Source organism: Oryctolagus cuniculus, chromosome 1 (assembly GCF_964237555.1).
Source record: "Oryctolagus cuniculus chromosome 1, mOryCun1.1, whole genome shotgun sequence".
In the NCBI taxonomy this organism is placed as follows: Eukaryota; Metazoa; Chordata; class Mammalia; order Lagomorpha; family Leporidae; genus Oryctolagus; species Oryctolagus cuniculus.
The window spans coordinates 25,038,477-25,055,042 of NC_091432.1; the positions used below are offsets into that span (position 1 = coordinate 25,038,477).

Consider the following 16,566-nt stretch of genomic DNA (forward strand, 5'->3'; position numbering starts at 1 on the left):
TTTAGTGAAAAAAATGTCTTGACCCTATGGAAACTCTAAGACGTGGGGGAAACATACAAATACTTCTGACATGTCTGTGTGGGGACAGTTGAGTGAGTCTATGCCAATAGAAGATTTCTATCTATCACTTTCTGTCATTCTGCCTTTTAAATAAATAAATAAATTTTTTACAAACCTCATCTAATTCTTATCTGACTACTTAGTGATTAGATCATAATATAGATATTTATATATTGTCAGGTTCAATTTTGCCCTTTATTCATTCACTGGAAAGCCAAAGGAATTCTAAATGTTCATATTTGCTTAGGAATTATTTCTTAGACCCTGGTGAAGAGTCTCTGTGAGGCTGGGAGTTCTCTTGCAAACCTGTTGCATCATTCCTGTCTTGCTTTTTTGTCATTACTGATCATCGCTTGGCATGTGATATTTGACCACTGGAGAGCAGCCTAAAAGGAGTATTTGTGTTTGAGTCTTTGTTAACACGATGTCTTGAAGATACTGCTTGTGGCATTGATCATCCCCTAAATTATCTTTGGATGGTGCAGTTGAATATTGGAATCTGATTCTCGACAGTCATGAAACTCCAGCTGATAAATTAATGCCAATCATGATCATTTCATCCACCCAAATTGCTATAGATTGATTTAGGGGCTTGGATATTTACGGAAGAGAACATGTTGTTCTAGGGCCCAATGGGAACCAAATCATGGAAATAGGGAAAAATTAAGATAAAATTGCTACTGCTAACTAGCTGCAAACTAAAATGAATCAACCTCATAAGATGTTTGTCAACTTGAAACGTAGAGGGAGATTCTTACCTCAAACAATTCTGTACTCTGCCTGAGTTCTATCTACTTTATACATGAGCTAACATCTCTGCCATTTATTTTATGCCAATTTGATTTGGGTTTTCTTTTATTTTCAGTAAACTGATGGATTGCATAACTAGGAGGCAACCACTCAAAATGGATCCTGGTCAGTCACTCTTGGTTTACTATGATCAATTCTTCCTTCAAGAGAACTTGGAACAGTGATAGACAGGACTGAAAAAGCCTGCCATTGGCTGGACTTGGATGCGAGGGACAGCCAGGAGTTGATTGCTACTACTGTTGCATTGTTTGTCATCTAAAAAAGAATGGGGTCACAAGGAGACACTAGTTTGAGTAACATGTATCAACACAGAAGTGGAACATTGGGGAAAACTATGGAACTCCCTTAAATTTTTTGATACACTGCTTCATGTTTAATTAGGGGATATTAATACACATTCAACTTCAGGTACTGAGTACATTTTTACATTTAATTTTACATGAAAAATCACTTTAGTCCTTACTAAAGCATTTCTATTATTTCCAATGTTCCAGTCATATTATAGTTCTGAAGAGTTGATATTTATTTTTATACCTCAATATCCTTACCCATAATTGCATCTACTGCTTGTCTTTCTGGGCAAACTCTTATTCATCCTTCAAGACCCTGCTAAACTGTTAGCTCTTCTGTCAAATTGAATTAGACTTGACCCCATATATTTCCAAAGGAAGTGCTCCTCCATTTTAGTGTTTCCATAGTAATTTGACGGTACCTGTAAATGCATCTCCCTGTATCATTTTCTAATACAAAGTGATCTCTCAAATACAGAGATTATCCTGAACATTTTTATTTGAAAATTCCAGCACGTGGCATACTGGTTGATAGATGTTAGGCTCAGTATATACACACAAACACACACACATACACAGATATAAATAATGGAGAATGATCAACGATATGATGAATTAATGACAACTGTAGCCAGAATACAGTCTTTTATTTCTTTTTCTAAAGTACAGACTGAAATTCCAGCAGTATTGTTCAAATGGCCTTTTTCTTGGCAGCTTTGGCAAAAATGAATAATTTTCTCATTTCTCATACATAAATTTCAAGTATTCTGAAATGCTTAGCGTTAAATATCATCCAATAAAGTAAGTTGCGCAGTTTTTACCAAATTCAAGAATGCATATGTAGCAAGAAGTATTTGAGTTACTGCTTTGCCAATGAAACTACTAACATTCCAAAGCGCATCTGCGACCATATGTTGTCTGCAGCAGCATCCTAGGATGTTTCTGCTCTGCATTCCAGGGGCTGCAAACCCTTCTATCTATAAAGTAAGAATCAGAAAGTCAAAGTCTCAGCTTGCTTTATGGTTACATGTCCACACTACTGAAATATTGATGATCTAGAGGAGTTTTCAAAAGTCTACTTTCATTTCTATTCTCATTTCTGGTACCTTAGCCCTAAATATGTTCTGTTTATTACACTTATTTTTACTTCATTTCCCATTTAAAACATACTTGCATCAAAGTAGAATTCAGGAATCTTATTTATGGTGATATAATCATTTCCATAGAAACCAATTATGATGTAAATAGGACTCTGACTTCAGGTAGAATGAACAGCAGGAAAGGTTTGAATTTCAATCAAAATTTTTGCTTGTACAGTAAATCAGATAAAAAGAAATGTAACATGTAAGTGTATCAAAAAAGTATTTACTGATAGAAAATAAATATTTTTAATAATTAGTATTTAAATTTGGAAATGTTTGGACTTATGCCCTGGGTAGATTTGATAGTAGACAGATATTAGAGGAATAGTAAGAATGTCATGATTGTATTCCTAAGGTTTCTGGTAATATTTCAAATGCACAGCTTTAAAAACTCATTGTCTATTGCAAGCTAATTTCCAAATGAAGAAATGAAACCCAGGAGACTATAGACAGCTTGGTGTATGCTAGAAAAAGAAGTAGAAAAACCATAATAGAAACAAGCTTTTTCAGGGGTTTACATTTTTCTAATTTCTTTCCATTTTCTGATTTTAAAATAGTGAAATACATGTTTGTAGTAAATAGTTCCATATCCAGATCATTTAGTGCCAAAAATCTGAGTGTTTCCATTGTAATAAAAAGGTAGAAAATATAAATTGAAGATTAAAGCATTTATATAAGTTTTTCATAGTTCGTATATAAAGAATGTATTCCCTACAACATGCAATGTATGTTTCCATTAGCCTGGAGACTTTGAAATATTTCCATTTTTTTAAGATTTATTTATTTGAAAGGCAAAATTACAGACAGAAAGCAGGAGAGACAGAGAGGGAGAAATATTCCATCCACTGGTTCACTCCCCAAATGGCTGAAGTGCTGGAGCTAGGCTGATCCGAAGCCAGGAGCCAGGAGCTTCTTTTAGGTCTCCCATGTGGGCACAGGGGCCCAAGGACTTCTACCATCTTCCACTGCTTTCCCAGGCACATGAGCAGGGAGCTGGATCAGAAGCGGAGCAGCTGGGACTCTTACCGGTGCCCATATGGGATGCAAGCACCCTGACAGGAGGCTTAACCTTCTAAGTCACAGCACTGGCCCCTGAAATATTTCTGATTTTTTTTGAAAGTTTTTTAACTTTTATTTAATGCATATAAATTTCCAAAGTACGACTTATGGATTACAATGGCTTCCCCCCCATACCGTCCCTCCCACCCACAACCCTCCCCTTTCCCACTCCCTCTCCCCTTCCATTCACATCAAGATTCATTTTCGATTATCTTAATATACAGAAGATCAGCTTAGTATACATCAAGTATGGATTTCAACAGTTTGCTCCCACACAGAAACATAAAGTGAAAAATAATAGATGATTTTTTTTTAAATGATGATGAAATCAGAGCAGACCTATTGTCATGTTTAATCCCAGTGAGAGTCAAGTTGGGAATTGATAATTTCTTTTTTTTTTTTTTTTTTTTACAGAGGATCAGTTTAGTATGCATTAAGTAAGGATTTCAACAGTTTGCACCCCCATAGAAACACAAAGTGAAATATATTGTTTGAGTACTCGTTATAGCATTAAATCTCAATGTACAGCACATTAAGGATAGAGATCCTACATGAGGAGTAGAAATCTAACAACAACAGATGCTGGCGAGGATGTGGGGAAAAAGGGACACTAACCCACTGTTGGTGGGAATGCAAACTGGTCAAGCCACTATGGAAGTCAGTCTGGAGATTCCTCAGAAACCTGAAGATAACCCTACCGTTCGACCCAGCCATCCCACTCCTTGGAATTTACCCAAAGGAATTTAAATTGGCAAACAAAAAAGAGGTCTGCACCCTAATGTTTATTGCAGCTCAATTCACAATAGCTAAGACCTGGAACCAACCTAAATGCCCATCAACGATAGACTGGATAAAGAAATTATGGGATATGTACTCTTTAGAATACTATACCGCAGTAAGAAACAACGAAATCCAGTCATTTGCAACAAAATGGAGGAATCTGGAACACATCATGCTGAGTGAAATAAGCCAGTCCCAAAGGGACAAATACCATATGTTCTCCCTGATCGGTGACGACTGACTGAACACCAAGAGGGAAACCTGTTGGAGTGAGGTGGACACTATGGGAAACGGTGGCTTGATCAGCATGGCCCTGACTGTTGATGAACAACTTAATACATTATCCCTCTTAGTAGTTTTTTTATATGTTCTACTTAATATGACTGGTTTAGATCTGTAATTGATGCACAGTTATTCTTAAGTGTTGAAAATTAACTGAAATGTGATCCCTGTTGAACATGGTGGTGGGAATGGGAGAGGGAAGAGATGTATAATTTGGGACATGCTCAGGCTGACTTGCCCCAAGTGGTGGAGTTGGAAGCATACCAGGGGATTCCAATTCAATCCCATCGAGGTGGCATGTACCAATGCCATCTCACTGTTCCAGGTGATCAGTTTCAGTTCACCATTGGTCATGGTGGAGGGACTGGGAGTCAAAGGGAGCACATAGACAAGTCTAGTACCTGCCAATGCTAACCGATGGAGTAAATAAAGGGGAGAGTGATCCAACATGGGAAGTGAGATACTCAGCAGACTCATAGAATGGCAGATGTCCTAAATAGCACTCTGGCCTCAGAATCAGTCCTAAAGGCATTCGGAGCTGGCTGAAAAGCTCATGAGAGTATTTCAGGCATGGAAAGCCAAGACACTCTGGCAAAAGATCTCTGCGAGTGAGATCCCAGTGGAAAGAACAGGTCATCAAAGAAGGAGGTACCTTTCTCTGAAGGGAGGAGAGAACCTCCACTTTGACTATGACCTTGTCTAAACAAGATAAGAGTCAGAGAACTCAGAGGGCTTCCATAGCCTTGGAAACTCATGACTGGAGCATAGGGAGATTACTGATGCCATAGACAGGAGTGTCAATTGGTAAAGTCAATATTTCTGATTTTAACAAACTAGAAAAATTTTTTTTTTTACAGATACATCAGAAAAGTATTTACACTTTTGGATTCTATTTTTGTAATGCTAGTGTTAATTTATTTATGTTTTATTATGCTGGGAAAATAATTTGAATAGTGTAATTCAAATAGGCAAACCAAGAAAATATTGCACATATATATTTGAATATATGCTTTTATGGTGCATACATATTTCATAGACTATACATGTATGTACCTATGTGTACACATAAAATAAAGAGCAGTACACATATTACTTAGTTCAAGCACAATTTGGGTCTATCTAATTTCTGTCTTAGGCACTATTCGAGGAACACTTAATAATATTATATGAGTCTGCCATACTGATAGACTAAATTTTTATAACAGACTCTAAAAGAGTCTAGAAGACACTCAAAAAAATAAATGTAATGGTGTTTTATCTTTGATGAGTACCAATATATCTTCCTTGAAAAAGGTCAAATCTCTTCATCACTAAGGCAATATGTCTTAGCTTACTTAATCCTTTATGTATGAAACTTACTTTACCCACTTGATAGATGAAATGTATGAAAACCTTTACAATATGCTGTCTAGAACTAGAACAATCAATAATGTGATTTAATACACACACACATACACACACATTTCATTGTATCAAAGAAAAACTGAGATAGTTTATTTTTTACAGCATAAAAGCAGTTTGAGATTGGGCATTTATCCTAGTGGTTAAGATTCCTGCATCTCACATCAGAGCGCCAGGGTTTCATGCCCAGCTCGGGCTCCTGATTCTACTTTTCTGCTAATGCAGACCACGAGAGACAGTTAGTCATAGCTCAGACAATTGGGTCTCTGCTCCCCACATACGGAAACTGGATAGAGTTATTGGTTCCTGACTTTTGCCAAGACGGGCTGTGGCTCTTTCATCTATTTGGCAAGCAAATCATCAGGTAGGAGCCAAAATGCACTCTCTCTATATCCATACCTCTCAAGTAAATAAAAATTATATTAAAAAGCATCATCAGGGGCTGGCGTTGCGGCAGTGGAATAAGTTGCCACTTGCAGTGCTGGCATTCCGTGTAGGTTCCATTTCTAACCCTGGTTGCTCCACGTCTGATCCAGCTCCCTGTCAATTGCTCTGCGGAAAGCAGCAGAGTATGGTTCAATTTCTTGGCACCCATGAGGAAAACCCTAATGGAGTTCCAGTCTCCTGGATTCAGCATGCCCCAGTATGGCAGCCATTTATGGAGTGAACCAACAAATGGAAGCGCTATCTCTCTTTCTCTCTGCTTCTCCCTCTCTCTCTGTAACTCTGCCTTTCCAATCAATAAGTAGATCTTTAAAAAATTAAAAAGAATCTTCATATTTAATATTCTGTTATTAAGAATCTTCATATTTAATATTCTATTATGTCTGTGGAGTCATACTCTAGAATTTACATGTAGATTCATATCTATAACCATATTATTCTGATTTCAGTGCTGTTAGGCTTCAGTGAACCTCAAAGATTCAGTGTCAGCATATCTATAAAGATGATTGTGAAATTCTTGTCTTCACTTGCAATGAGAGACTCTAGATGAACTTTTCATCTTTCACTTCTAATCTTCTGTGTATTTAACAGATATATTATGTCTGATTTTCACAGATGTGTATATTAATATGTGATCATACCTGTTGGAGAATCTGAACATGATTCTCCCTTGGCAGAGTAGGCTTTTGGCTTCCTTGGGGACTATAAAGCAGTACATCTATTGTTTTATAATCCAAGAAGATAAATGTTATGCCTTTATTAGCCCAGAATGTATTTACATAAGCAAATTCACAACTAGTGTCACAGACACATTCAACTGAATGTTCAGATTGCACTAACCATTTAATACTTGTCTTGTGTTTCAAGTAGCTTCTGTGCCAGAATAGGTCCATTTTTTAAGATATACAGACTAAAGAACTATTAACTTTATTACTTATGAAATTGAGCATAGTGTGATGAGAGGATTACCTCTGAATTATTATGTGAAGATGTTGTATAACTTGGTAAAATAAAATTTTGAAGATTGTCTAAAGAAATTATTAATTCTCAGATCTCATAAAATTTTTTCATTATGCTGTTAATATTGTTTTTTGTTTTTAATAAAAAAGGATTTAAATGTGGGTATTTAACTCTTCTGGAAGCTATTGTTGTCTGTGCATAGGGCAGTATCTTGCTCATTGAATGGAAATCCTAACAGTTCAAACGTATTCCCGAATCGAGGCCAAGCCTTTATGTTATCTGTTGAAAATGAGAACGTTCAAAAAAATAGGACAACTTGAATTGCCTTTGTGTCTCCATTCTTCTAATTGGTAGGAATGCTAGACACATGATTAATAATCATTTCAAAAATGGAATCCATCTGAAATAAGCTTGATGTGGACTGTTCTAGCCTCTCCAATGTCTCATTTCAGCTGCTTGGATCAATATCACTTGACTTCTAGTGATAGATTTTAGATATTTTAAAGTAGCAAATATGATTTATCTGTGTGGATGTGAGTAACATTGCAGAATTTTTAAAAGAAGCAGCATCAAACATACACGTTTGGGCAAAATCTCTCTCATTTTGACTTTGTGCACCTGCTTATTCTCTTCCCGCCCCCAAAGAGGTTGCAGCTCATCAGAACTCTATTCATAGTAATTGGCGAAATCCTTTGGAATCCTCCAGGCTATGTAAATGTCAAATGTTGCTGTTATTGCTGTTATTAATGGGAGTTTGGGACAAGAGGATGGAGGAAGAAATAGCTTGACTGTATTAACATGCATTGACTGCATATTGACTGCAAGGAAGAATTGTATGTGGAGGAAGAAAGTTCAATTTCTATGATTTAGTGAGCAATTGAGAGACAGCAATCTGGCTAAATAAAAAGGAATGATTTGCTCTTTATCAAGCAGTTAGTTCTACCTGGAAGGGAAAATAACTGTCTCTCCCCTTTATAAATTTGCTCTTTTTTTCGTGGTTTGTGGACTATGCAAGGGGGCACCAAACACAAAGAAACCCAACCATGTTCTTATCTACCTGCATCCAATGAAATTGTGTGAAGCCCAAAGAACATAAAATAATATGAGAAAGATACATAAAAAACAAGAAATAGGTACTATTTTAAATTTCTCCTTTTTTTCTGGCAAAAAGAATATGCAATTGGTTCCTTTCATTCCAGGAATCCTTTAGCCTTTCGTGGCTTTATGGCATCCATTCAACATGTGTCAACACTAAGTGGACTCTGGCAGACTCGTTAACAGGGACATGACATGTCTTTTGTCAGGAGAGGAAAGGAAATATTCCCCTGTATTACTCCCTTATTGTCTAAAGGAAATGGAGGTGGGAAAAAATGAAGGCCAGGTCAAAGCCGTCTATGTGTTGTGACATATGCTTCAGCTTTTGCGCACTTTAGGATGATTATACATCATGCTGGATAGCACTTAATTATTTAAAATGACTTTTACCCTATTGTAGCCAGCTTATGATTCAGTCCTTGCTGTGAATGCCAAGTTCCCCTTTTTGAGGGAGGAAGGAGTGAGGTTAGGTGTCAATTAGAGATCGCAGATTATAATTTGAGAGGGAGAATGGAACGAGGCATACTCCAATGTAGCCAGCCTCAGTCTCGATGTGTAATTTTTTTTTAGGATTTATTTATTTATTTGAAAGGCAGATTTACAGAGAAAGAGAAGGAGAGACCAAGCATTCTTTCATCCAATGTTTCACTCTTCAAATGGCCTCAACAGCAGGGATTGGGCCAGGAAGAAGCAAGGAGACATGGGTTCAGGGGCCCAAAGATTTAGGCCATCCTCTGATGCTTTCCCAGACACATTAGCAGGGAGCTGAATCGGAAGTGGAAAAGCCAATTCTCCATCTGGTGCCCACCTGCGATGCTGGGACCAACTAATTGTATAAGAGCAGAGTTCAGGGGCAAGGCATTTGGTGCAGCTGTTAGGACACTGCTTGGGATGCTCATATTCCATATCATAGTACTTTAATTTGAGTCCCAGCTCAATTTGCGTTTCTACCTTTATGCCACTGGCTGTGGCTTTTAACCCACTGCCGCAGAGCCAGCCCCATCATGGGTAATTCTAAAGCACTGAGTCTGGGTCATATCCATTAAGAGATGAGGTAAAGAAATAATCTGCATCCTCATTAATCATTTAGTCATCGTTCATATCTTGATTAGTGAGAGTAATTGTTTTCTGTTAACTTTAGATAGACCTTGTACTCCAAGACTGAGCATGCAGCATGACCAGTTGGATAAAATAATTGGAAAACTTGAATGATTTTCATTTACTTCTGTGGCCCTACCTTTCTCTATATATAAAAGAATCTTTTCATATCTAGCTCTGAGTTGTCAAGAGGATGTGTATACAGGGAGCACCTATGTAATGTGCTCAGTAAGTACCTGCCATGGCATGGTATCTGTAAAAGCCACTTAAAAGCAAGGACCAACTAATTGTATAAGAGCAGAGTTCAGGGGCAAGGCATTTGGTGCAGCTGTTAGGACACTGCTTGGGATGCTCATATTCCATATAATAGTACTTTAATACGAATCCCAGCTCAATTTGCATTTCCACCTTTATGCTGAGAGGCAGCAGGTGATGGCTCAAGTAATTGGATCACTGCCACTCACATGGGAGGACAGGATTAAATTCTGGGCTCCCGGCTACAGCCTGGACCAGTCCTGGCTTTGTGAGCTAGTGGATAGGATCTCTCTCTCATGCCTGCTCACTCTCTCTCTTTCTTTCTCTCTTTTAAATAAATAAAAAATGAATAAATTAAAAAATTTAAAAAGGAGCATGATGGCAGAAAGCATGACAGTATTTTACATTGGTTCAGATTTATGATGGGAAGACTTTTCTTAACCAGTTTTCTGTACAGCCAAGAGGATGATGGCCATACAAAGCAGATATGACCAGCTGACTACATAGCACTATCAAGAAACAGTGAACACAATTCAAGTTCTGACTGGTGCCAGTTTTACTCTGGGTCTTACTTGGGAGACACGTTGGCATTTCTAATCATGTAGCACTTTGAGTTTCAGGCTTGCTTAGAAATATGCAATGCATACTTTGATTAAAAAGACTATTAGCATGATGAATAATGTTTCTGGCAGTATGAATTTAGATGAGTAATAACAGAAGGGTTAGAAAAACAGAGTTTGGCTGGGGTGAATATTTAAATTTGGAGAAGACTTTTAGTACTGGAAAGATGAATGCAAAAATTGGAGATGAAGGCTTTTGTCAAGCTTCATTATCTGCTACCTGTATGACATATGAGTCAAACTCTACCCAGGAAGGAATGAAGATGCCTTTTTACTATATATTTTATTTTTCATTTTAATTATTAAGAACTTTAAAATTGTGTTTTATGCGAAATCTCTACATTTTAACAGCTTCAATAAGGTTTAAAACCATAAAATTTACAAATTAGAAATGTACAATCCTATAATTTTTAATAAATTTAAAAAGTTGTATAACCAAGACTACAATCTAGTTTTAAAAGACTTCAAGGGGCCGGCGCCACAACTCACTAGGCTAATCCTCCTCCGCCTGTGGCGCTGACACCCCGGGTTCTAGTCCCGGTTGGGGCGTCAGTTCTGTCCCGGTTGCTCCTCTTCAGTCCAGCTCTCTGCTGTGGCCCAGGAGGGCAGTGGAGGATGGCCCTAGTGCTTGGGCCCTGCACCCACATGGGACACCAGGAGGAAGCACCTGGCTCCTGGCTTTGGATTGGTGCATTGTGCCGGCCGTGGTCGCCATTTGGGGGGTGAACCAACAGAAAAGGAAGACCTTTCTCTCTGTCTCTCTCTCTCTCACTGTCTAACTCTGCCTGTCAAAAAAAAAAAAAAAAAAAAAAAGACTTCAAGGACTTCAACTTCAAAATTTTCCTCATATCTTTTGCAGATATTTCAAATTCCTAGAACCAATCTGTTTTGTATAGATAAATTTATCTTTTATGGAAATTCAGATAAATGGAATCAGGCAAGAAAGTCTTCTACATCTGATTTCTTTTACTTTGTATAGTATTTGTGAGGCTCATCCACATGGTAGCTTACATCAGTAATCATTCCTTTTATTGCTGAGTGGTACTTCATTTTATGGTTATACCACAGTTTTTATGATCAGGTGATAGGCTTGGGGTTGTTTCCAGTTTTGACTAAGATAAATGTTGCTGATACTACCTTTGTGTGTATGTCTTTGTATAAAAGCATTTTCATTTCTCTTGAATAGATCTTAAGACTGTGGTTGCTAAGTCATGTCATAAATTTGTGTTTAACACTTTAACTGCTAAACTATTTTCTAAAATGCCTGCACCATTGTTTATTCCCATTAATAATGTACAAACATTCTAATTTTCCTACTTATTGCCAGCAATTGGTTTTATCTTGTCCGTGAGAAGGTGTACTATGAAAGCTCATTATGAATTTAATTTATATTTCACTAATGATTATAGATACTGAGCATATTATATGTGACCACTGGCCCTACATTTTCTTTATTTGATAATTTTTATATTCTCTAGTCACTAGAACTTTGTGCTTTTTGTTCAATTTTCTATCAAATACATAATTATAAAAATATATTCTCCTATGATGTCATTTGTCTTTTCATTTTCTTATGTCTTTTGAAGTGTAATATTTTTAATTTAGATGAAAGCCAGGTTATTATTTTATTTAGTGAATGTTATAATCCCTGAGAATTTTGCCCAACACAAAGTAATGAAGGGTTTTAATAATTTTTGTTCTGATATTCTGGTATATGATTGATTTCATGTTAACTTTTGCATACAGTGGGTCTAAAGGCATGTTTGTGATGTGGCTATACCATATTCCAGCACTGTCTATAAAAAGATGAACATTTCCTTCATTGAATGCATTGACATATTTTTCAAAAAACAAAAATGGCTTTTATATATAAAGAATTGTTTATGAAATTTCAATTATGTATAATTTAGTTTTATGACTATCTCTGTAATGGTATATTTCCTTGATTATTGTGGCTTTATATCAAATTTTGGAATGTAATAATATTTTTTTTCTTTTTCAAGATTGCTTGGCTAGTTTAGATTCTTATAATTTCATGCAAATTTTAAGAGTAGACCACAAATTTCTCCAAGAGTTTATTGGGGTTTTTCATAGGATTGTACTGAATTTGTAGATAGATGGGATAACTGGCCTTTTAAAATGATTATTTGATCCATAAACATGGAATATTTATGCATTTAAATAGATCTCTAATTTTTCTCATCAATGATTTATAGTTTCAGTGTATAGGTCTTGAAATTCTTTCATTAAATTTATCCATATTATTTTTAATTATTACTATTAGTATATTGCTTTATAAATCTGTGTTTGGGATTTTTTTGTTATTAGTATGTACAAGTGCAAATGCAAATGATTTTTGTCTATTGACCTTGTACTTTACAAAGTATTTTACTCATTTGTTCATTCTAATGGATTTTAGGGGGAATCTGAAATTTTCTATGCGTAATGCTATATGTTCTGGAGTTTTTCTTTCCAGTCTGGTGATAATTTTTATTTATTTCAGGTGGGAGGTGAGAGAGAGAGAGAGGAGAGAAAGAGAGAAAAAGGGAGAGAAAGAGAGAGAAATTCCCACCTGCTTATTCATTTTCCAAATGTCATGGCCAGGGTTGAGCTGAGCCAAGATCCAGAAACTTGTTTTTTTTTTTTTTTTTTTTTTTTTTTTAAGATCCAGAAACTTGTAACACAATTCAAGTGTCCCACGTGGGTATTGGTAAACCAGTTACTTCAACCTTCACCACTGATTTTCAGGTTCTGAATTAGCAGGAGGCTGGATAAGGACTCAGAACTGGGAATCAAACTCAGGAAGTTCAGGGGGGACATGGGCATCTTAACCACTAGGTTAAATGCCTGCTCCTCTTTTATTTATTTCCTTTATCTGACTGAATTGACAAGAAACTTTAACTTTATGTGAGTAAAAGGAGAATGAGCAAACATTTTTTGCTTTGCTCCTAATGTTAGGTTGAAATCATTTTGTTGTTTATCATCAAGTATGTTAGTTGTAAGTTTGTTGTAATTACCCATATTCAAAATGAGATAGTCCACTATTCTTAGTTTGCTGAGAGATTTTATCACAAGTGGGTATTAGATTATGTTAGATATTTTTTCTACATTTGCCAAGATAATAATTTTGATTTTGGCATTTATTCTAATATGACATATATTATTAATTGATTTCCAATATTGAAATAATCATTTCTTGGATAATCATTCCTAGGATAAATCCCACTTAATCTTGGGTGTAATACTTTTTTATGTGTTACTTGATTCAGTTTACTAATATGTTGTTAAGAATTTTTTATACACTTTAATGGGAGATATTGATTGACAATCTGTGTGTGTGTGTATGAAATTATCTTACTTCTCTTTATTACCTAGATAATATTATGAGTAGAATGAATCCATATTATTTTAAAGATGTGGTTCATTTATTTGAAAGGCAGAGTTACAGAGAGAGGTTGCAAATGGTTTACAAATGGTTGCAAACAGTGGACTGGGCCAGGCCAAACCAGGAGACAAGGACTTGGACCATCTTCCACTGCTTTCCCAAGAGCAATAGCAGGTAGTTGGATGGGAAGTAGAGAAGCAAGGGCTCCAAAGGCACCCTTATGGGAGGCTGGTGCTGCAGGTGGCAGCTTAATCCATTATGCCACAATGCTGGTGCCCCAGACATATTCTTTTATGTGTGTTTTGAAAGAATTTGTGATAGTTTTTTATTTATTCATTAGATATTTGGCAGAATTTACTAAATGAGCTCTGCCACTGAACTTTTGTATAGTCTAAGACTTTTAGTTGCTATTTCAATCTACCCTGGGACATTTGCACTTAATTTTAATTTTTTGGAAATATTTAAATTTCAATCCCAGAATTTCCATTTCTCTCTATATATATTTATATATGTATATGTATATGTATATGTGTATCTATATATTTGTGTATACATTTATTGAGACACACTTTGAGACTCATTTTCTTTTTTAAATTTTCAATTTTTTAATTTTAAAATTTAACAGCTAACATTTTTGCACATTCACTTCACATGTGCACATTATATACACACAAACATATATATCATTTTTCTTAAACACAGAGATTACTATTACAAAGTGAGAGATTCATGGCAATGATCATAATGTGGAGAAAGAAAGCTGTATTCTCAGGACCAGTGCTGTGGTGTAGTTGGCCAACTCTCCACCTGTGGTGCTGTCATCCCACATGGGTGCCAGTTCAAGGCCCAGCTGCTCCACTTCCAATCCTGCTCTCCTCTGTGGCCTGAGAAAGCAGTAGAAGATGTCCCAACTCCTTTGGATCCTGCACCTGCATGGGAGACCTGGAAGAAGCTCCTGGCTCCTGGCTTCTGATCGGCTCAGCTCCAGCCATTGCAACCATTTGGGGAGTGAACCGGAAGATGGAAGACCTCTCTCTCTGCCTCTCCTTCTCTCTCTGTGCATTTCTGACTTTCAAATAAATAAATACATCTTTTTAAAAAAGAAAGCTATATTCTCATGTACATAGTATGACTCAGTGAAGCAGTATTTATAACTATTTACATTCTCACAATTTTAATACTCTCTCTGTATTGACTTCCACAAATAAGAAACATATTTGCCTTTCAATTTATTGTTGCCTGAATTTCTTCACCTTGTAGAACTGTATTTCTTTTTCAGTTTTTGATCATATTTATACTACTTTGTTGCATTTGTCTGCTAAGTCAAACACTGAGGTATACTGATGAACAGTTTCCATTAACTATTATTGTCCTTTAATATAACATATTCTTTCAATATGTGTCTTATATCTTTTAGTTGACAATCAGATATCTGAGATAATATATTGCAACAACTCTAGAATCCTGATTTTTTTAACTGAATGCTGTTGTCATTAATATTTTATAGTTGTTGTTCATTTCTTTGTTTAGTAATTTTCTTTGTCTAAATCTCTGAAGTTTGCTTGCCCTGTGGTTTTGCTTCCAAGAATTTTTTTTTTAATTTTTTTATTTTTTTGACAGTGGACAGTGAGACAGTGAGTGGACAGTGAGAGAGAGAGACAGAGAGAAAGGTTTTCCTTTTGCCATTGGTTCACCCTCCAATGGCCGCCGCGGCTGGCGCACCCCGCTGATCCGATGGCAGAAGCCAGGTACTTATCCTGGTCTCCCATGGGGTGCAGGGCCCAAGGACTTGGGCCATCCTCCACTGCACTCATTGACCACAGCAGAGAGCTGGCCTGGAAGAGGAGCAACTGGGACAGAACCGGCGCCCTGACTGGGACTAGAACCCGGTGTGCCGTTGGCGCAAGGCGGAGGATTAGCCTAGTGAGCCACGGGGCCAGCCGAATGTTCTATATCTTGAGTAGGTTAGTAATTAACTAAAGACTGATTTGAGATTGTGCTCAACCATTTCAAACCAGTAAGCTTCCAATTTCTCCTGATGAATTCATATGTGGTTTATCTCATTCAAATTTTAGTCTGTTTTCCTCTTCCTGGCATTTACATTCTGGTGGGCCTCTGCCCCATTCATAATTCAATCTTTTTTTTTTTTTTTTTTTGACAGGCAGAGTGGACAGTGAAAGAGAGAGGTAGAGAGAAAGGTCTTCTTTTTCCGTTGGATCACCCCGCAATGGCCACTGCGGCCAGCGCACTGCGCTGATCTGAAACTAGGAGCCAGGTGCTTCTCCTGGTCTCCCATGCAGGTGCAGGGCCCAAGGACTTGGGCCATCCTCCACTGCCTTCCCGGGCCACAGCAGAGAGCTGGACAGGAAGAGGAGCAACCGGGACAGAATCCGGTGCCCCAACCGGGACTAGAACCCGATGTGCCAGTGCCGCAAGCAGAGTATTAGCCTATTGAGCCACGGCGCCAGCCTATATTCAACCTTAAGATTGACCAAGGGTTTGTGTCTGGCTTGGAACCTCATGATTTTTAGCTACATTTATGTATGGCCTCAATCAAAGTATTGCCCGCATCATGCAGTGTAAAACTGAAAATATTTGGTAATTCTTTTCAGCAATGTCAGTGTGCTTGATGAGCCTTGTTCTCTCATTAAACGTCAACAGAGAAGGTGCTAGTCTCCCTGGGTCTACTTGACTCTGGATGTATTTCCAAGCAATGGAGGTGTAAAGGGAAGGAAGAATTAGAAGACCATCCTCAACTCCTGCTTTCCTTACCTGTTCCTCAGCTAATTTCGAGTATAACTACCTCCTCAGAATTTTTCATGCCTTCATGTGTTTCCAGAGTGCTGAAATAGTTGGTTGTCAATCTGTATAGTTGAATAATTGCT

The 16,566-nt window shown here is 37.1% G+C and overlaps 1 protein-coding gene across 8 annotated transcripts in view; it reads left to right on the forward strand.

The window, feature by feature from the left end:
• LRRC4C (leucine rich repeat containing 4C) overlaps positions 1 to 16,566 on the forward strand; it is a 1,373,254-nt gene that overhangs the window by 647,477 nt on the left and 709,211 nt on the right. The gene's annotated exons all lie outside the window — the stretch shown is intronic.